The sequence below is a fragment of the Gymnogyps californianus genome, chromosome 9 (assembly GCF_018139145.2).
Source record: "Gymnogyps californianus isolate 813 chromosome 9, ASM1813914v2, whole genome shotgun sequence".
In the NCBI taxonomy this organism is placed as follows: Eukaryota; Metazoa; Chordata; class Aves; order Accipitriformes; family Cathartidae; genus Gymnogyps; species Gymnogyps californianus.
This window is the reverse complement of record NC_059479.1, coordinates 4,351,271-4,372,372: the sequence shown is the minus strand read 5'-3', so window position 1 is coordinate 4,372,372 and position 21,102 is coordinate 4,351,271. Positions and strand designations below refer to the sequence as shown.

General features: G+C 35.1%; 1 long non-coding RNA gene across 1 annotated transcript in view; it reads left to right on the top strand.

Moving 5' to 3' along the window:
* The window catches only part of LOC127019732 (uncharacterized), a 185,935-nt gene extending 165,253 nt beyond the window's left edge, over positions 1-20,682 (top strand). The window contains exons 4-5 of the long non-coding RNA XR_007766965.1: positions 19,881-20,037; positions 20,636-20,682. This is a non-coding gene — a long non-coding RNA (uncharacterized LOC127019732). The remainder of the gene's footprint in view (positions 1-19,880; positions 20,038-20,635) is intronic.
* The last annotated feature ends 420 nt before the right edge of the window (positions 20,683-21,102 follow it).

Genomic DNA, 21,102 nt, shown 5'->3' with positions numbered 1-21,102 from the left:
TGTTTTCAGTAGGAGGGTTCAGTCTGTGAAGAGACAGATTATAAAATTTTGATACAGTTCTTTTGAAGAAAAAAAAATATATGTAAGAGCTTGTAGTTAGACTTGACAAGCTAGTTAAATGCTGTCCAACTCTTAATTACTAGGGCTGTGGTAGAAAAGCAATGTACAAGTATTGTGTAAATCCATAGTTGACCAAGCAATTTCATTTTTAAGATAAAACATGTTTATGTTTTTGTTTTTATTATTAGAAAGACCTTAAAAACAGAGCAAACTTTAGGAAAAATAAATCTATTAATATATAAGATGGGAAAATTATGTATTTTTCTAATAAAAAGCTCTTCAAATAGATAAGGATGGAAATCTCTCTTTCAAAGGTGAAATCAAATTAAATGAGACTGAGTTAAATATGTTGAGTAGAGGAAGCAATGTTGAGTAGAGAGCAAAAATCTGAAACCTTTGGGCACATCGTGCCCTCCATTGAAAACACTGGAAATTTTTCTTCAGTCATTAATTGGCTTGTTTGTGTAAACTGTCTGATTTACATGAGCTGAACACAGGCCAGGTTCAGCAGCCACCTCCATCCTTGCAAGCCTACGGACATAGTTATCTGCCACCATTTTTTCTCTGAGGTGGGAGAGAAAATCAGAGAAAAGAGTTGTCCCAGTGCCACCTGGTAAAGGACAAGAATTACTAGATTATAGCAGGAACCCTGTTATGTAGTTGATATCCACTAGGAATAGGGAGTATTGCTTACAAAGAGAAGCATGCCTTACAAATTAATATTCAAAATGGAATTATGGTGATAAAGGAAATTAATGGGAGAATTTTGGAGCTGCTCCTGGTAGATATTTGTTTTGCATAGGAAGGATTATGCAAGAAGTTGAAAGGAGGTGTTTGTTTAGATTTGTTTTTCATTAGTTTGACATATTTATTGTCTGTGTGCATACACACAGAACTGCTGAACAAAGAATAATTGAGAATATGTGATTTTTCTTTGATGAATGTATACCTGTACTATAAATGTAGTTATTGCTTTGTAAATGTGATTTTTGGAATATCCAGCAGCATCCGCCAGTATCCAAAATGACAAAAGTAAACCTGGTAATTATTTGGACAGTTTATGTATACATTGTTGAACAGTAAAAGCTAGGAAAAGTATTATAAAATAACAATGATAATAGTGTTCACAGAAGAGAAGAATAATTTCCATTAATGAAATCAAAAGAGGTCAAATATTTGAAGCAAAGTAATATAATGAAGTATGACTCAGTTAATCTTGGTGCTATTAAAACTTAAAATATTAGAAAAATTCTATAAAATGAAATTACAGCCTTGCAGTAACATTCTTTTTATTCAGTACTATTTCTCATTTATCAGGTTTCTGCTAATGGCCTTAGAGATTTAGAGAAAATAATCTGAGTGGTGTGCTTCCAAGGGAACTCAGTCAAGTCTGCCTTTTGGATTATTGTTTTGGGATCTGTATGATTTAAAATGAATAAAATCTCCCTGTATAGCAGTGATAAAGATTATATGGCTAGCACAGTATCTTTCAACATACAGCATTTAGGGGAATCTAAGAGTGCAAATTCCTCCAACATTTGTCATGAAAGGAAACAAGGATTTGGATCTGGTCATAATGGAAAAAAATCAGCTTCTATAAAATTTTTAATAATGAAAAGCGCTTCGCGCTCTTGCACATACCCTAAATGAGTTACCGTTGTATGTTTCTGTCAACATGACATGCTCACGTTTGTCCTAAGAAAATGAAAATATTTTACTGAAAAAAATACTTCTCATTTTCATTTTCCAAATGTCATTATATAAAAAGCCCAGCTTTTTCGATCTAGCTCCTAAATTACTCTACCAATTAGTGACAATTTTGGGGTTGTAGCATCTTTGGAGACTAGTCTCCTGTTAACTAAGAGCCATGAGAACAAACTGGCCAAGCAGTGGTGTGTTAAAGCCACGACTAGACAGTATGGAAAATGGAATAATCAATGGAAAATTCAGTATTCTTTACTGATCAGGTAGATACATATCTTAAATGACTTTCTTAATCTGAATTTTCTTGGGAATATGTAACATTTTTATTTGGCACTACCTCCCTTGGTGTCAGCCTTGGCTTTGTCTTCCTTAGATGCGGTTCCTGCAATAAGCTGTTCATTTGATGTTCTGTATACAACATGCTTTAGTGATACATTTCACTGCCAACATTTGCCCATACATTTAACTGCAATGTGCAGGTTTTAAATGGTGACTATTCTGAGGATAATGAGTGACAGCATCAGGAAAATTTGGGGGTTTTTTCCCTAGTTTATTCATCAGAGGAAATTATTAGGTTTGTGCCGTCTAATACTTATATATTCTCAAATATTTAATAAGTTACATGTTCCCTGGGATGAGATAATTCAATCATTTTTTTCACTATATTAAGAGAACTAAAAGCAATGAAATGGAAAATTCAGCAGTAACTTTAATCAGTGTGGTGGTGGTTGTACAAGTATGCTTTACAAAGTCATTCCAGTATTTTGCTGTTTACATAAATGTTTCTATCCACTGTAAGTGTTGTAAACTATTCTCAGTAAATAACATTACTTTCATTAGGTAACATAACTAACAGCTTTCTTTTTGAAGCGCTTAGAGAGCTATTGTTTATGATACAAAGTCATTTCTAAATATATTTACAAAGCACAAAGCAAGTTGAAAGTTTGTTTTGATCCGTTTGAAGTTCTTATTCAAGACTGTGTGAAAATTATCATATATGACGGGTTCTTTGGCTACAATGACAATATATTATGGAAAAGCTTGAAATGGTATGAAAGGCTGTCTCATCATGTTTTTGTACTACAAAAGGCTCTCATTTCAAGCTTAGTCTCTGAAAGTTTGCCTCATCCTGTGCTTCAACAAATTAAAGCCTACCTTTTTTTCCCTGCAATTAGTTTATAATTCTTTAGGTATACAGCCTCTTGTAAAAGTATATAATCTAATTTCAAGCCTAGTTTGCTTCTAATTATCTGTTTGTCAGCGATTGAGAAGAAATTTTTTTCTCTTTAGTCACAAATTTTAGGCTTTTGAAAGAAAAGAACATCTGGTATAGAGAATGGACTGTATTAGTTATATGGTCTCTAATCGAATATATATGAACATTTAATTTTGCCTTATTTTAATAATGGTCAGAAAATAGTTTGTTTTGAGACTGCTGTTCACAGTGTTCAATTTTCCTCTTAAAAAGTAGGCTCCGAAATGGATGGAAGTTTTATGTGTTTGTTTCTGTATCATAAATCAATTTCTTGATAGAAGCTATGACATTCTTTTTTTAGCAAGCCAAGACTCTTGGTGTTAGTATGAAGGGTTTTACTTGACCCTTCTGATGGGCTACTTACAGTCACAGCGTTGCTGAATTCAAGAGGTGTGGTTTTTTTGTTGGGTTGGGGTTTTTTTTTTGGTGTGTGATAGGCACTGTGTGCACAAAAATACAATATTCCTTTGCAATATTTTCCAGTTTTATTGGAGAGTTGGAGTGCTCTATCCCCCAGTTTTTAGTAAATTTTCCCACTAAAAATGAGTCATTAAAGAGTTAAGTGACTGAATTTCATACAGGTCAGTTACAAATATCTGAAGTGCCAAATCCGAAAATCATATCAGTTCTTTCTGACAGATTCCCATTTTAAAAGAAAAAACAGAACCCAAAAGCTAATCTCTGTTTTAACCTTTCCAGTTATAAGACGAGTGTATGAGAAGTCAGGACACAAACTGACGCACAGTGGCTTTGGTGAGCAGAATGACTGAGTAGAATTACCCACCTGTGAACAAATGTGCTCTACAATTTTTTTAAAACAAATGTCTGTGGAGAAAAATTTAAAAAACCCAAACAACTTGCTAGACCAAGCAGAGCCCGTCGTTCTGCATCCAAATCTGCTGCTGTGCCTAACAGGATCGTGAGGTATACCAAGGAAGGGTATGGAATAAAATATAAGTGGGGGACAGAGCAATTTCAGCTGTAAGACAAATTTCTATAATGTTTCACATGTATATTAGGAAATACTGAGATAAAAGAAAGAGAAGGACTTGGAATTAAGTCCAACTTTCTGTGGAAGACAGAGTAGAATACATGCATTCTTAAAAGTTGTATTGGTCAAAATAATTTAAATGTCCATAGAACCCTTAGTGACTGATTAATTTTCTAATATGAAAATGAAACACCTTTATTCACAATTTCATAGAATAGGCTACTGTTAAATGTTTTATCTTGTTTTACCTAACACTGTAACAAAAGTTGTACAATATTTCAAAGAACATTTTCCAAACAATTTATTGGATAGTGGTTCATACATTCTCTGATGCTCTGTGTGTTTACAGAGTATGTATATGTCTGCTTTTCTAAGACACCTTATTTGTGAGGGAGAGTGTGTATAGAATCCAAGAGTATAAGTGTCTTTGTATTAAACTGAATAATTTGGAGAAAGTTGAATATTTTTATAGGAAAGACTTCTTAAAAATATTAAGGGATGAACTTTGGATGACTCCATAAGTAAAAAAATATATATTTGTAAGGGAAACTTTTTGTAAAGATAAAGTTGTTTCTCCTGCCAAATCTTCGTTATTAGCTCTACTTTGGAAGACGAGTGAAAAGTCTGTGCTCAAACTTTCCCTCCTTTCTTAGCCTTGGCAGCACTGAAACAAATTACTTGCTTTGTAACATTTTTGAGAAATCATGTCAACCTCTTACATGATTTTGGAAAGTAAATTCAACTCTGCTTTCAAGGAAGGAAAGAGAAAAAAAAATAGTAAAAAATGTACAAATATGCAAAATACAATAGTGAAAATCATGTATAGGTAATCAGGTCCTCCAAAAGACTAGGTCCTGTAAAATCAGTTTTACTGAGTTAAGAAAAACTTGGTTCTAATTCCCTGAGATTTCAGATCTTATCACTTTAATGTAGTTTTTTTTAGTGGCCACATCTAAAATTAAAATATCTTTTCTGTTTTAGCATTAAACTCAATTAAATAGAGAGACTTACAGTTCAATAGGCCAATTTTTAAACAAGATTTGAATGTCAATTAAAATTACAGACTCATTATCACAGATAGACTTCTTGGATTTTCTGCCATTATTCAATATATATCTTATAATCCATTACACTGAGTATTACCACCAAGTTATTATTTTTAATATAACCTAAAATATTGGATTCTTTTTAGTTTTCAAACATTAAAATAATTTAATTCATCTTTAATGGATATACTTGTCTTTGTCAAAATCTTGGAGATCCTTTCCCCTCTGCCTTTAAAGCACTCACTGAAAAGCAAAGCACAAAGGCACACAAAACTTACCTGGACAAATAGTTACCACTTTCAGCAACGAATCCTTTCTGAATAGCAGTCTGTTTCATGGGCTGCATGAACCATAATGCCTTCAAGACCTGTTTTGGGGGAGAGGGGATGATGAAGGGGAGCAGAGCTCAAGTGGCACCTGAGGTAAAACATGCCAGGTGATTTCAGTTTACTCAGAAATGTATTATCTGAGACAGAAATCAGATTAGAAGAAAAATGGAGACTACGTTAATGTATTAAAATGGATGTATGGAAAGCGAAGAAACAAACAAACGGTAGACTGCAGAAACAAAGTGCGTGACACCAATTGTGATTTTCTATGCATTACTGAAATCTAATGTGCTGATTCATGTAGATGGAATATTAATGAAAATGAAAATGAGTAACTCAAGGAGCCATGCAAAGGAGAGATTTGGAGAGGTAGTTTTATGTCAAAGGAATCTTGGTTTCTGGCATGCAAGATGAAACTCCAGGGAATGCAGCAGTGAAATCTTCGGGAAGTGGAAAATAATGCATGGAAAAAAAGCTGTGTTATCATTTACCTCTGACTGCTAATGCTGAAGGACACAGAAAATGAAATTGGAGGAGGTATCTGAAAATTTATGAAGTTATGCTTAGAACTGACCTTGTAAAATAACTTAAGATCAAAGGAGGGAATATACAGAAAAAAAATTAATACTCATTTCTCAAAGTCCAGATTATGTGCATCCTTTGGGTATTAAGGAAATTAGCTAGAAATACCCTGCTGTACAACTGAGAATTTCTTTATGAAAAGTCATGTTTAACTGGGAAAGTAAGCAAATATTAGAACAAAGCAAATGAAGTGACAATTTTCAAAGGACAGAAGAGAGAACCTGGTAATTAAAGATAATTAATTTTAAAAGACCAAAGCTTAGTTCACAAAAGGCATTTAAAGTACAACTGGGGCAGAATATAGGCATTTTATGTCAAGAAGTGTAATCCTTCCAATTTCTGCCTGAATGTGAAGAGACAACAATCAGCTAGTGCTTCTAAGTGCTCCAGGAAGATTTATCTAAATTCTGGTCTCTTTTCATACACAAGATTGCTACTACTGTGTCAAAGCTTAGCTTCTATTTCACATCTTGCCCTAGGTGAGATCTTCTGCCTAGTTATTCCAGGTCCCTACTACCCAAAAGGAAAGACCAGCTATGCTCAGATCATACCTGATACCCAGAGTCCTTGTCCCCTGCATCACATGAAATAGATACAGATCTCTGGATGACCATAATGTCACCATCCCTAAAAGAATTCAACATAATCTGGGTACAGGTTAAAAAAAGATTATACGCAAAAGAAAACTGCATAGAAGATCGTGAGAAAAGCATGTCGTTATTTTCCCCTAGGGAAACTGCTCAGGCTGAAAGGGTTTAGATGATTCAGTAGTTTCAAAAGGATTGGGACCGAATAGTGGGATAAGTAGAGGGGCATGGAATACAGTAAAATTCAGGGATGATTGTGGTAACCAGGCAGTGAAGTGAAAGGAAGCCCATAATCAGCCAGACAGGTGAGGGCATCCTCAACTAAGTAATCAAACCGAACAGACAGTAAACAGAATAAGTTATGTTCAGAGTCACAGGCATCAGTTTTGGTTGCTCTACATGCTTCTTAGGAATGATGAATGTGAATACAAGAATGGAAATTATGCATATGTTCTTGTGATTTTGACAGCAGCAACTTCTACATTAGCTCTTGAGTGAAATGACTGATTTTCCCTGTGAGAAAACTTGCCTATGTGCCCGGGTTTCAGAGTTGTCATGTATGAGACACCGTTATTCCCTTGGCTATTGAAGGGTGAGCAACCAGTAGAGCCAGGATTCCTCACTTCCAAGGGCCTTCTCCACTGATTTTCAGAAATAATTATCATAATCTGCCTAATTGTGATATCTGAAGTCTTGTGTCATGCTTTCAATAGGAAGATTTTTAGGATTGTATAAAGTACTCTCTAGAACAGCTAGAAATGTACATTTAACTCAGATTTGAACCTGCCTACTGTATCTAATGTGTTTTGACTACAACACTTCTATATAGAAAGAGAAAATAACCACTATCATATCTAGATTTTTAAGGTATATTACCATACTCATTCTTTCTAAATAAAGAGGTGGGCAGTTACTCTAGTGCTGGTTATAAATTCTGAATCCTGACAGGATGCAGAGAACTCCCTGAAGACCTGAGCTTAGCATGTAAGCCTCAAGAGTATAGACCTGTTTTCCTTCAAAATTCTGATATAAACATTTTGGGTTTTTCCTGGTCAATACACCAGAAGCTGTGAATACCATTCTGAGGTATATAACCCCTCTAGACATGACGTACAAAACAGTCATTTACATTGAGGTTGTAGATCTCAGTTGGAAATCTAAAAGCTAAGTGTTCTAATAGCAGTAAAAAATACCCTATGTTAAACTCCAGTTAAGTTGTGGTTGTGGTCAAAGTCAAGACTTCTCTCTGTCACTGTGATGCTGTGGTTAATCTAAGAGTAGTTAAGACCTTTAATCATATGATAACTTTCACTTTCATTGTAATATTACTCTGAATGCAGCTTGCGTTATCACTACCTAACGAATTGTGAATAGCAAATAGTAGCTGTCAAGTAAACGGCATCAGACAAAAGCAGATGAATCAAGCCTTGAACCAACCTGGCAAGAGATGTCTGAGAGTATAATTTCAATATACCAGATTTGCATACTCTGGACCTAAAGTGTCCTGTCTGTATGGATGTGTGATGACAAGCTGACAAATGTGCCTAAAGTATATTCAAATTTCTGCATTTCCGGAGCAAAAGAACAAACTGGTTACAGTGTATGAACAAGGTTCACAGCATGGAGATTGAGTGAAATGTCATTCAGGCACTCGGATAAAACTGAGGATATTTATTTTCTGAATCGTAAATGACGCCGTGATTTCCTTAAAAAAATATTCATGATTTCTTGGAATTACTCATAAAATGTAGTTCAAAAGAGTATAGAATGCAAAATTATGTATCATTCATGTAAATTTTCTGAAATTTATATTCAGGTCATAAAGTATAATGCCAGAATAAAATATGATAGCAGTAAATATTAGAGGCATTTGTTAGACCATCTCGATGATTAGAGAATGTATTCCCATGCGAGTAGAATTACTGTAATGTATGCTAGCAGGATGTTTGAAAACAACCCTCTTAATAAATGGAGTTGACAGAAAATACACTGCAAAAGGATTATTGGCAAAGGCATGTAAAGTAAGAGATTTGGCAGGAACTTTAAGAACACAAATATGCATCACTCAAGGGAGAAGATTTCTATCCAGGGAACAAGCTGGCTTTGTAAACAGGATTATACCCATAATAAGCATCTAGAAAGCGTATATGAATTCCATCAAAGAAAAACTGTATCCAACAGAAATAAGGCATATAAGGAATGTTTCAATGACAGTTACTTCAGGTTGTTACTCTAAATAGTTAAAATTGTAAGATCAGTTTTATTAATTTTTACATTTAATTGTTTATTTAATTGTTACATTAACCAGTCACTTTGCTTCTCTATCCCCATAACAGATGTTCATTATAAAAACTGAATACATTAAGATGATTACATTATTCAAACTCTTTGATAATTCATTTGTATTAAAACCATAAGACTCTGTTGACATTTCCCTAGGGTACATTTGGTGAGGTTAAGCAGGATAAATGTCACAGTTAGTAATGCTGTTAAGATAAAAACCTTGCAAAGGAACTACATATTATTTCTCTGCTTTATCGTCCTTAACAGCAACGTTTAGAGCTATATTTCCTTTTTAAATGATGCATTATACCTTGAAAAGTAAAATAAAAAGACCTGAAATTATGATTCTTGCTCATTTCATCAAGAATAAATCAATAGAGGAGGAGAAATCTTAAAGAAGTATGCATAGTTTTTTTTAAAAAAGTTTTGAAACAAAAATAGTATGCTATATTTAAGTATAATGGCCCTGGTGAGATGTGGTACGGAAGAATGTATCTTAAAAAGAATGTAAGGTATATATTAATTTCAATGCAAATGCTTCAAAATAGGAAGTGAACGATAAAATCACTAAGATTCAAAGAGGAATCTCAAATACAGCACAGACTTAAATATTTCACAAATATCTAATTATATAGCATCATGTAGCTGGAATTGGAGAAAAAATTAGGTTGGGATGACCTGTAGAGGTCCCTTATTTCAGCCTCATTCTCAAACCAGGGCTAAATACTAAGATTAATTTAAGTAAAGGTATGGCCATTCAATTTATATTAATAAAATTTTAAAAGTAAATTCGGGTTGCTCGTGGCCTTCTCCAGGCAAGTTTTGAAAAAGTGCAAGAACTGATAATGTACACAGACTCCCAAGGCCAGTGGTCTGATGGTTACCTTTTCCCTTGTATCCAGCCCAACTGTCCATTGTAGAGACCTGTGACAGTCACCTCTTGGTTTTCATTGTGTGTCTCTGGCCAGTGTCCATTTCTGCCTTCTCTCAGCCTCTCCATTAGGTGGCTGATTGCTGGTGGATCCCCCTGCCTTAGCATTCTCAGCCTGGAACAAACGAACGCAATGAATGCTCTCCATCTCACCTCACCGTAGGTCCCTGAGCTGAACCCCTTCCATGGCACTTTGCTGGACTCTTCAGTTTGGGTCATCTGTTTTGTACTGGGGGCCCAGAACAGGACATGCTGAATATCGGGCAACATTTGCTTCCCCCGACTTGCCAGCTAGAGTGTGGTAGTGCCTGTCAGTATTCTCAAATATTAACTTAGTTTATACCTTTTCATTAATCTAAAGGTTGTTGCTCAAACTTCAGTGAAGTGTGGTCATTGTAACAGTTAATTGTTTATGTTTCAGGTACTGAGAGTTTTTCTTCAGTCTTTATTCAAACACATTAAAAAGGTAACTAAGTATATCTTATTAAATAATAAATTGCAACAACTCCAATTGGCAATAAGACTTGATGGATGTAGAGGAATATAAAATGTTTTGCTTTTTTTTTAAATTCAGCAAAATTTAGAAGAAGCTGCTTAATAATGAAAGTTAATTTCATACTGCTCAGCTAGTTACAAGGGTTTTTTTGGTTTGGTTTTGGTTTTGTATCTCGGTCATACCTAATATCTGAATAGAACATTAATTATAAATATTACTGATAATCAAACAAGTGACAATTTTGCAGTTATCTCTCATTGCAATATCTTTGACTATACTCACGTTAAATAAAATTGGTCCTGATAAAAATTTTATTATTAATAAAAATACTCATAATGCATTCTTTACTGAAAAGAGAGGCACAATTTTAGAGGCTAATAAAAATGATCAACCAGCTAAGAACTCAGAAAAAGTAATACAGAGTAGTTGAATACTAGAGGACCTCTGGAGATCATCTAGTCCAACACCCCTGCTCAAAAAGCAGTCACCTAGAGCAGGTTGTTCAGGGCTGTGTCCAGTCGAGTTTTGTAGATCTTCAAGGATGGCGACTCCACAAGCTCTCTGGGCAACCCGTTGCCATGTTTGACCACTCTCACAATAAAAAAAAAAAAAAAAAAAACCAAAAGCTTTTTCTTATGTGCAATTTCCTATGTTTCAGTTCGTGCCCATTGCCTCTTGTCCTGTCACTGGATACCACTGGGAAGGGTCTGGCTCCATTGTCTTTACTACCCTCATCAGGTGTTTATACACGTTCATACAATCCCCCCTGAGCCCTGGCTCCTTGAGGCTGAACAGTTCCAGCTCTCTTAACCTCTCCTTATATGAGAGGTGCTCCAGTCCCTTAATCGCTTCATGTCCCTATGCTGGACTCTCTCCAGTATGTCCATGTCTCTCTTTTAGTGGGGACCCCAGAACTGCATGCAGCACTCCAGTAGAGACTAATATGTTAGCCAATGCTCATCTTTTTTTTTTCCAGAGCTATAATAATACAGTTTAAAGGTACTGATTTTTTCTACTTTATAATGCTAAATGACATTTTCCACACTTAACAGCATTGGCTGAAAAGTGATTCTGTGAGATTAATCAAAGTCTTGTAAATAATAAAGTTTAAACTGAAGAGGAAACTCCATTTAGAGAGGAGTTGCCAATTACCAGCTGTCAAAATGGAAGTGTAAATTAAATGGGACTACCTTAAGCCCTGTTATTCGATATCATCATAGATGACTGGAAGATAGAGAAGGGAGTATACATACTCATTTTGCGCATGACATAATGCTGGAAGAAACTACAAGTAAGTCAGGGTTGTAATTCAAAATGAACTTTCTGCAATCTGTTAAAAGGGGTAGGTCTTCCACTGGGACAAGAATAATTGTCTAGATAGCAGTTCTTTGGGTGGGAGAGTCTGAGGACTGCTTATGACTTGCAAGCTAAACACAATCAATTATGTTTGGCATACAGCAAGGCAACCTGTACTGTGGCACATAAGAGTATGGATTTGTGTTTTGCTGGATTCGTGAATCAACCTTTTTCCTGCACTCAGCTGTCATAGGGGCTCAGCTGGAGGTCTTTGTCCAGATTTGACACTCCAAGAGTCATTTGGGAGAGTCAAAAGAAAATAAGAAGAATGGTAGGAGGCACAACAGAAGGAAAGATTAAAGGAGCTGTGATTATTCAGGCTAAAGGGGATAAGATGAAGCAGGAATGTGGTAAAAGTCTTCAAATGGAAAAAGTAAAGTTGGATCTTTTTTTCTAAGAGAAGAGAAATAAGTTATTTCCCATGTTTATTCTGCATAGATAAATAATAATGGGGCTTAATTGCAGTAAGAGAGGTTTAGATTTGATATGAAGAAAAGTTTGTTAGTGGTAAAGATGCTGAAATATTGGTATAGTTTGCTGACAATTTCTGGCAACTTTTAGGAAAAGGTTAGACAAACGTCTGTAACATGGTTAGAGTTGATCTACAGGGAAGGGACAAGATGACCTTTGAAAGTCCCTTCGAGCTCTATGATTTTTCTCATTTACAGGTGCCACCATACAGAGTTACAAAGTCAGACAAAGGAATCAACTGTTAAAAGCAATGGATAAAAGAAAAATAAAGTGCCTGTCTCTTTCTGTGCTGTACCCTTCTCTGCTCAAGTCAAGAATATCAGTCTCGTGTTTGATTCAGGCTGTTTTGGTTGTCCGTGTTATTCTTTGTCTTATCTGAATGTTTACTTTTATTTCCAAACCTATCTGATATGTAAAAGGTCTGAGACTATTATCTAAAAAGACACAAACAAACTGCAGATGTTGCTGAATGTTTGATATATTTCTGTAATACCTCGGCATTGTTTATACCAAAAAACCCATCCTAAGATGCTTGTTTCTTCTAAATTATCTTGAAAAGCTAGTTTGAATAGTGAACTGCAGTCTTCAGATTCATAGGCCATCAGTATTAATATTAATTCCTTGAACAAACAGGAGTTTTGATACTTTTTGATACTTGCCGAAGATATTAGTAGACCATTTTCTGGTAAATCCTTGAGTTGAATTGTTTTTCAAGCATAAACACACAGTGCTTAACTGTCTGGTAGAAGATTTTAAAGTAACTACCACGTCTGAATGGCAGGTAGGGATAACTTGTATTTGGAAAGCAGTGTAATGTAGAGGTGGTCCATCAAAACGAACAGAGGACCCTGTGCTCTGGTTAGGTGCACTGCTATTCTGGTAAGCTAACTGTGTCACTGCCATGCACTATAATTTTTGAAACTCTACTACTTATTCAGCAATATGCATTCAGTAAGGTCTAATAAGACTCTATCAGAGAAGCAAACCCAGAGAGAGGATCTTTATATTTTTAGAATTTTTGCCAAGCTGTTTTGATAATAATTCTATATCGTCCATACTGAAGTATGGAAATAAGAGAATCTTACTTCATCTATCGGGGATGTTTGGTTTTTTTTAAATAGAATTAATAAATGACAAAATTAACTTGCATTTATGAAAGACTTTGGTATATTCCATTTCTCTAATACTAATGAGTCCATTCCGGAAATTTCATATTGATCAGGAAATCACAAGAGCCCTGTTTTTACTGAGGGTGATAACTGATTTCAGCTCATATCTAATATTTCAGCTTCTGGTTTTGTCTTTAAATTTAGTTACTTAAAATTTAACAAAAACTTTAATGTAGTTTCATTTTCTGAGTAGTTCCTAGGCAATATGTGGTGCAAGGATCAGAAAATTCATGTAGCAATCCAGCTAGACCATCCACCAAGAATAAGAGTGTATTGGGTTTGCGTGGCAAGGTTTTGGTAGCAGAGGATAGTTGCTCCAAAAGACAGGCGTAAATAAACGAATGCCCCCCCTTCCTCCTCCTCCTAGCTTTTATTGCTGAGCAGACGTCATATGGTATGGAATACCCCTTTGGTCGGTTTGGGTCAGCTGTCCTGGCTATGTCCCTTCCCAAGATCTTGCCCACCCCCAGCCTACTGGTGAGGGGGGGCAATGCTGGAGAGACAGCCTTGATGCTGGGCGAGCACTGCTCAGCAGTAGCCAAAACACTGGTGTCTTACCAACACCCTTCTAGCTACCAGTCCAGAGCACAGCACTATGAGGGCTGCTATGGGGAAAATTAACTCCATCTCAGCCAGACCCAATACAAAGAGATATGCCTGATCTGCTTTATTTTGATTTTGTTACATTATTTATAGCTTTCCAATTTAGAATAAAACATGCCACTAAAAAGGAAAACTTTCTTTCCTAGTAAATTTAAGAACCAACCTACTTAAAAATGCTTCTCTGTTATGTTTTCTTTACACATCAAAGTTTTTGAGGTATTTGGTAAATAAAACTCAGAAAATATGAAATCAATTTTATAGGACTTGATTCTCTTCTTCCCATGTGTGAGAAAGCATTGGTATTTGTAATCCCACATTTCATTACATTCTGCAAGTTAACGTGTTAGAGAAGGAAAATGTATTGTATAACCCTTGAAATCCAGGAAATAAAAACCATTGCTTCACAAGCTGAAGTGAGAAATGGCTGTATAGTTAAAATGGGTGTTTGTCATTCATTGGAAATTATGCTGGACCACATTGTTAATAACTATGATTTTCTTAGTGTACAAAAAACATTTTACAATTTTATCTTCTGCAAACAAAACTAGGGAGTAGTTTTATTTGTATTTTATTCTTATTTTTTTAAAGGTGGGTAAGTCGACCATGTCAGATTGCTTGATAGGATTATGTTACTTGAAAGATACCTATTATTACATTTTCCTATCTTTGGTAGCATGTTTTAAACAAAGGGAAACATACTGAGCATTGCTGTGAAGTAATATAAGGAGTTATTGCACATACAGCTCCTATAAGTAAGGCAGCATTTTGTCATGTGTGTCAATCTGTGTGTCTTAAGCACCTTGGTCTGAACATTTTGACCATGTCTCTCCAGGGAAATTATGATTTTGGCCCACTTAATTTTCTATGTGGCCCTTGAGTATTGGATTTCAGTTGGCTGCCTATGAACTTTGGAAAATGTTGTACTTATTTTATCACTTTCTTTTTAAATCATCAATAAAAATAGAATAGCACTATTTTTAGGACTGATAGGATTTTAACTTGTGTATTTTCATATAAATTCTTGAGGTGTACAGGAAAAGTACTAGAAGTAAGGGATTCATGACACAGTTGGCTTGATAGGAAATTTTCTGTCTCAGCTGACATGAAAATACTTCGGATGAAAGAAGCTGTGATAAACACATTGTCCAAACACATTCCTTCATCAGGAAGAGGTTGTATTAATGACATTACCAATCTTGCTGTTGTATAAGAGAATGGGAAAACAAAAGGATGGTTGCATTTAATTGATTTACTGCAGGACACATAAAACAGGATGGAGCAAAAGACTGCAATCCATTTCTATTTTTAGGAAGACTTTTGCTACACTAATACATGGAATACTAATCTATATATACTGCTGGAAACTATTGTGGGTCCATATACAGTCTCTTAAATTAGCACTTTGTACTTTTAAAAGTGCTACTTGTAAATTTCCGTTAAAATACACTGGTAATATAAAACCAAATTGTTTTCTGCTGTAAAAATGCACTTCACGGATATTTGACAGTTTCATTCCTGCTCTATCAGTTTTGGAAATGGACTTTTGTGTTTAGAGCATGCAGATGCTCAGGGGTACTGGGCAAACCAAGTCCGGTGCAAAGTTAGCATAGGAAGAAACCTACGATAAAAAACCTGAGATAATCTCTTATACATGTGACTATTTCAAGGATATGGGGAATGCTTTAAGGACTATTTTAACATTTTCAGAGACTTAAATGAAAAATACTTGACAAATTCTCTAGTAACCATGATCAGTAGCAAAGAACGAAGTAGTTTAGGTCAGAGAAAGTGATCACTGGAAACAACTGAAGCATCTGTTCTTACAAAAATAGTGTATAACAATTCAGATGAGGAACAACTTATTCAGTTTTGTTGTGAGAAACTCATTGATATTGGGGAAAAAAGTAGTTCCTTGTTTTTCATTAGTAAAGCTTTCGCTATAGGACGTTTTAAAAACAAGACTGTTGATGACAATAAATTGTCAAAAAAACGTGAAAGAGTTTACAGAAAAAGGCATGAAATTTAAGTCTTTACACTTACATTTCCTAAGCAGTGTCTTAAAATTTCTAAATTATTAATTCAAAATCTGTTCTTTTTTTTTTCCAGTGGAAGTTGACTGCTTAAATATTAATAAGTAATTTGAAAAATTACTGTTAGTTTCAGTTGTTTTTACAGATGTCCAATTGTGAGACTTTTTTAAACTATGAAATTCTGTATTGTTCTGTATATTAACAACCTGTTGTGCAAACACAGATATTGTGATTGGTGCGCTCTTAAAATGAGTTCTTCTGTTTCATATAGTGAAATGAGACCTGGGATTTACTTTATTTCAGAAGGGTAATAACTGTGTAAGATAGATGATTTGCCAGTTGTAGGGTCTGATATTAAGAAATGTTCTGTTCTTCAAAACCAAAGAACCTGGTGATGTGTTTAAATGGCCCACAAGAAAATAGCTCTGAAAGATTTACTATATATTAGTTATGCTGAGATACAGGATTTTGCCAAAATTGTCCTTTAAAATACCTATACACTGTAGATGATTGTATTATAGATATAAAAAAAAAAAGTTTTGAGATATTCCAAGACTTCTCATAGCACTTCACAGTGCAAACTCTAAATCTGTCTTGCAGGAAATCAGCGTTTGAAGAAAAGAAGATTTACAGAAGACTTAATGATATTTTAGGAGTTAAATCTACATTGTAAATACAGACATGTTGTCATCTTGGGGGGGAGTTTCATCCATGTTGGTTTTTAAAGTTCAGTGAGTTGCACCACAATGAATTACAGAGGAGACTATTTTCCTATTCTGCTCAATGTTTTGTTTCACCAGATAGAGAAATACTTACTTTGGAAGGAAGAAAGGGAGAAGGTCATATCTGCCTAGTCAGTGAATCCTGGAAGTCAAGTATGGATTTTAACTCCAGCTAAAAAACAGTTTATTACAAAGAGATTTCCTCACATAAAAATATTTGCCTGTAACAGTGGGAGAGCAGGTACAGAGTATACACAAAGGCTTAGATTATAGGGGTTTATTATTTGTGTTGAATACATAAAGCTGTTCTGATTAGGTCTGATTTCAGTGGAGTTGTGTAATCACTAACATGATTACATTATCAGCTTGTTTAAGTAACGGTTGTGGAAATGCCGAAAGGAGAGCATGTTACAGACTATTTTAAAAACCTTAGCAACTTGCAGAAAATCTTCCATATAAAGAATGTCCTTCCAAGCAATAAACTACTAGTGCAACTTTTTATTGTTTTTCTTCCACTTTACAGCAAATTTTCAAAAAGTTAACATAAAGTCTGTAAAAACACCTCAAACATCGTGAATCTAGAAGATTTTCAGTTCCATATAGGTTTGCAAAAATATGGAGAGGGAGCAAGTTAGATGTACATGACAGAGAATCGCTCATGAAAAGATAGGACTCCTAGAGCATCTGGGGTGATGTGGCGACGTGTTAACTCAGTCTCCCTCCACAGATTTCCGTTCCTGAATTACAGTAACATTGTCCAGTAGAGTGTGCAGAGGTGAGGGCTCCTCCTTTTGTCCTGCACAGGTCTCTGTGCCAGATCCAGACCCTGTGATCCCATCCTGCACGAAGATGTGGATCCTCCCATTCAGAGGGACCTGAGCACGGCCCTTTTGTTGCCCTTTTCTAGTGCATGTTACCTGTGGAAGTTGAGTGAGTCTTATTGCCATGTTACTTCATGGTGGTTGCACTCGACATGCCAAAAATTAACAGTATTAATGATCCACGCCAGGTCCCTAATTTCCTGGCGTCCAGTTCATTCTGCTGTACAGGCTGCTTTATTCTATAGCTAGGTTGTAGATCAGTAGTAGATACCTTACTGTCAAGTAGGAAGTTTGGCGTACTATTTTAATTACAGAATGAGCCTTCATAATTAGTGAAACCAACGTTGCCTTTTAAATATATGTATGCTTGGTTGTTGTTGATAATGATGGTGAATGGAGGTTTATCTTCCAAAGAAAAAAGTATTTCACAATGTACACTACACAGCTTTTTATGAAAACCCTGCAGCAAAGAGGCAAACCTGTCCAGTGCAATTTTTGGTATGTAGATTGGATGGCATAGTAGGTTACAGCTGAGGGAAAAAATGCAATGCTAGCTACTTAAAACCCCTAACCCTACATATATCTTGTGTTTTGCAGGTTGTTTAATTTTAAATCTTCTTTCAGCATGAGAGAGCTACAAGTTTATCACCAACTTCTGCCTCTCAATAATTCCTCTGCATTACAGTTGTATAGGCTTAATTAGCTGCTTCTGCTTCGGTTTTCTCATGTCATGTTGTCTTTTTCATTAGATTTCTCTTCTTCATTTGTGTTAGATGTTTGCACATTTCCTAGCTTTAAGCAATGTGGGCTATAATTGGGATCTAAAGTTGGAACATGTCTTCAGTTACCGTTTTGTTATTTCCTTTTATTTTCCTGTCAAACCCGTATGTTATCATGTATTGCCAATGAAGCGAAAGAAGTCAAAGGTAATCCACATCAGCTTTTTTGCTTCTAGCAAAGGCTTGTGTCTTCAGACTTGTTTTCTGTTATAAATGTTCTATGAAAATATCCATACTATTTTCATTTTCTGTTTTCATAGAGGCTGTGTACAAGCATGTTACAGAATGCTGGAGGCTTTTAAGCTTGTAAAATCAAATGTATCAATGATGTACTTTTCTCAAATTCTCTGCAACTCTTTCATCGCTCTTTTTCCTGTCACATATAAATTTAATTTTTTTTTTAATAATATCAGGTTGGGATTGAATTAGTGTGAACAACTTAGTTGAAACCCTGCTAAAGTTGTTAAGTTAAAAGGGGGAAAAAGAGGAAATAGAAGGCAGAAGTAGCAGACTGGAAGCTGGAGAACATGATTGAAAACAGGAAGGGCAGTCCCAGCATACAGATAGTTTATCAGATGTATGGAACGGGCTTCATTTTTACATACGATATTTGGAATGACTGTGGGGACGGATGATGCTTTGTTTTTGGACAGTGCTATTTTGGGGTGAAAAGAGGTGGAGACAGCAGTCTTCTGCAAAGCTCTGGTCTTAAGGTGCTGAAATTCTGGAAGATTTAAATAAAAGTAGTAATAGAGAACACAATGCTGTTGCATAACTTAAGGGCAAAAAAACATTCTACTTTGAAATTATTGGTTTCATCAGCTTTTCAGGTAAGATCTGTACTCCTGTAAGTATTTTTGAGATTGAAGGTAGCTATGGGTGATTATTCTGCCAATCTAAAAATCAAGCAACTTGCGGAAGTAAACTAGAAAAAGTTTAATAACCTTGTTCCTCATCCATTCTGTGCCATTTTTCATACTTAAAAAAAAAAAAGTCTAAAAAGATTCTCTGTAAACCATCTGATATCTTTAGGATTTGAACACAGTTCTGTCATAGTGAACAATACTTGGCTTCCAAAAATTTTCATTGTCATTGTGCAAATATGTATGTTTTCAGCATAAAAAAAGGCAGATTTTGGACGTGTACTGCCATGAATTTACCCAGGTATAGTGAAATTTATATGTTTACTGCTTGCTTATTAAGTTCAAACATATGATTCACTGGACTGCATAACAGATTTTGTGATAAAGCTGCTAAAGTTAACTTAGCTGAAGATAAAAAGTTAACTTAGCAGAAGATAACTGCACTGTGAGTTATTAAATTCTATCTCTGACTACTTCTGCTGCTCATGGCATGTTTTAAACATTAATTTACTTATTTGTTATGTGCTATAGACTGTAATTAAGTAAAATCCACAATTCAAAACATGGAGAGTTTCATGAAAATTGCTGGTGCTGTCATGTGGGATGACATGTCCTTGAAGTTGAGGACTGAAAATGGAATGGCTTTGATAGTGGAAGATATGTTTTCAGTTTTGTGAAGGGTTGAATAGATCTTCTGATACAGTAAATTAATAACCGGCTGATCTTCTGGAGTATTGCTTAAAAGGGCTGTGTTTGTTTTTGAAAAAGTGATTTTGTTTGTTTGTTTGTTTGTTTGAAACAGCCGTTAAAATGAAATTAATTGCAATGACATGCTTGCCATTGGATGGGAACGGAATCTCAGCGAGCGTTTGAGAATTCATTTCAAGTTGAAAAGAAACTGAACAATCAATGTCAAGTCCAGCTCCCCAGTGTCTTTCTTTGTGCAGTAATAATCCCAAGTAAGTGCTTACCCATTTTGACCAAAGCTCATTACGATAACTTTTTTGATGGTTTCCCACTCTGTCTTCTTCCAAGGCTGCGACAAAAATTCTTACATTATATTTGGTTCTAATTGTTCTCAACAACAACTCCTATCTTGCCATAATGGTCACCCTGAAGAGTTAATTCTTTATATCTTTATGGTTTGCTTCAGCTTCTCAGGAATGCCCCCTTGATGTTCTGCACACAGTCCTTTACCCTGTTTCAGAATCTACGTAGTTGTATACTGGAATTAATGAAGGCAGTTTCACTATCAGGTTCTGCTACCAAACTGTGGATTTGCAAAAGGCTTGATTTCTGATTAAAAAAAAAAAGAAGCAGCTACTCAAATTAAGAATATAGGAAAGATTTATAGGTTAAAGAGGTTGTGTAGGGTGGGGTTTTTTTAAAATTTGTTAAAAAGAAAATCTTAAATTGATTCTAGTTGAATTGCCTGTTTCATTCTAAGATATTTATAGATCAATTACATGAAGTAAGTACATGCAAAAGGATAAAATAGGCTGCAACTTATATGTTTTAAACTGTGATATGCATACTAAAATCTCTTGATGGAAACAGTTTCTCTCATGTACAGTAACCTATCCTGGAGCCAGCATTGAGGTCCAAGATATAAAAGTCTTGGTACAGAACTAAAACAGAATGCCAGTAAGTAATTCTTTGCAAAATGTTTTTTCAATATTTTGTCAGTTGCTATCTAGATTCAAAACTCCAACAGGAAACAAATGTAACATAGATTATGGTAATATGTATTACCCCATTAACGTGCTTTAAATAACACCATCAAAACAACTTTCTTATAGGCCATCTATGTATAAAATTAAATATGAGATTTTAATTAGAAGGAAGAATTAATTTGTTGTTCAAGCAAATAAAAGAGTAGAAAAATAGCACAAATGTATGTTGAATACAAATGCAAAGAAAATGATGTGAGAAATAACAAAAACTTACTCTCTTTGTTATATATTAAAGCAGAACACCAGATTGAATAAAGAAGTTGGTTTTCACTTTTCAAAGCAGAAACTTTA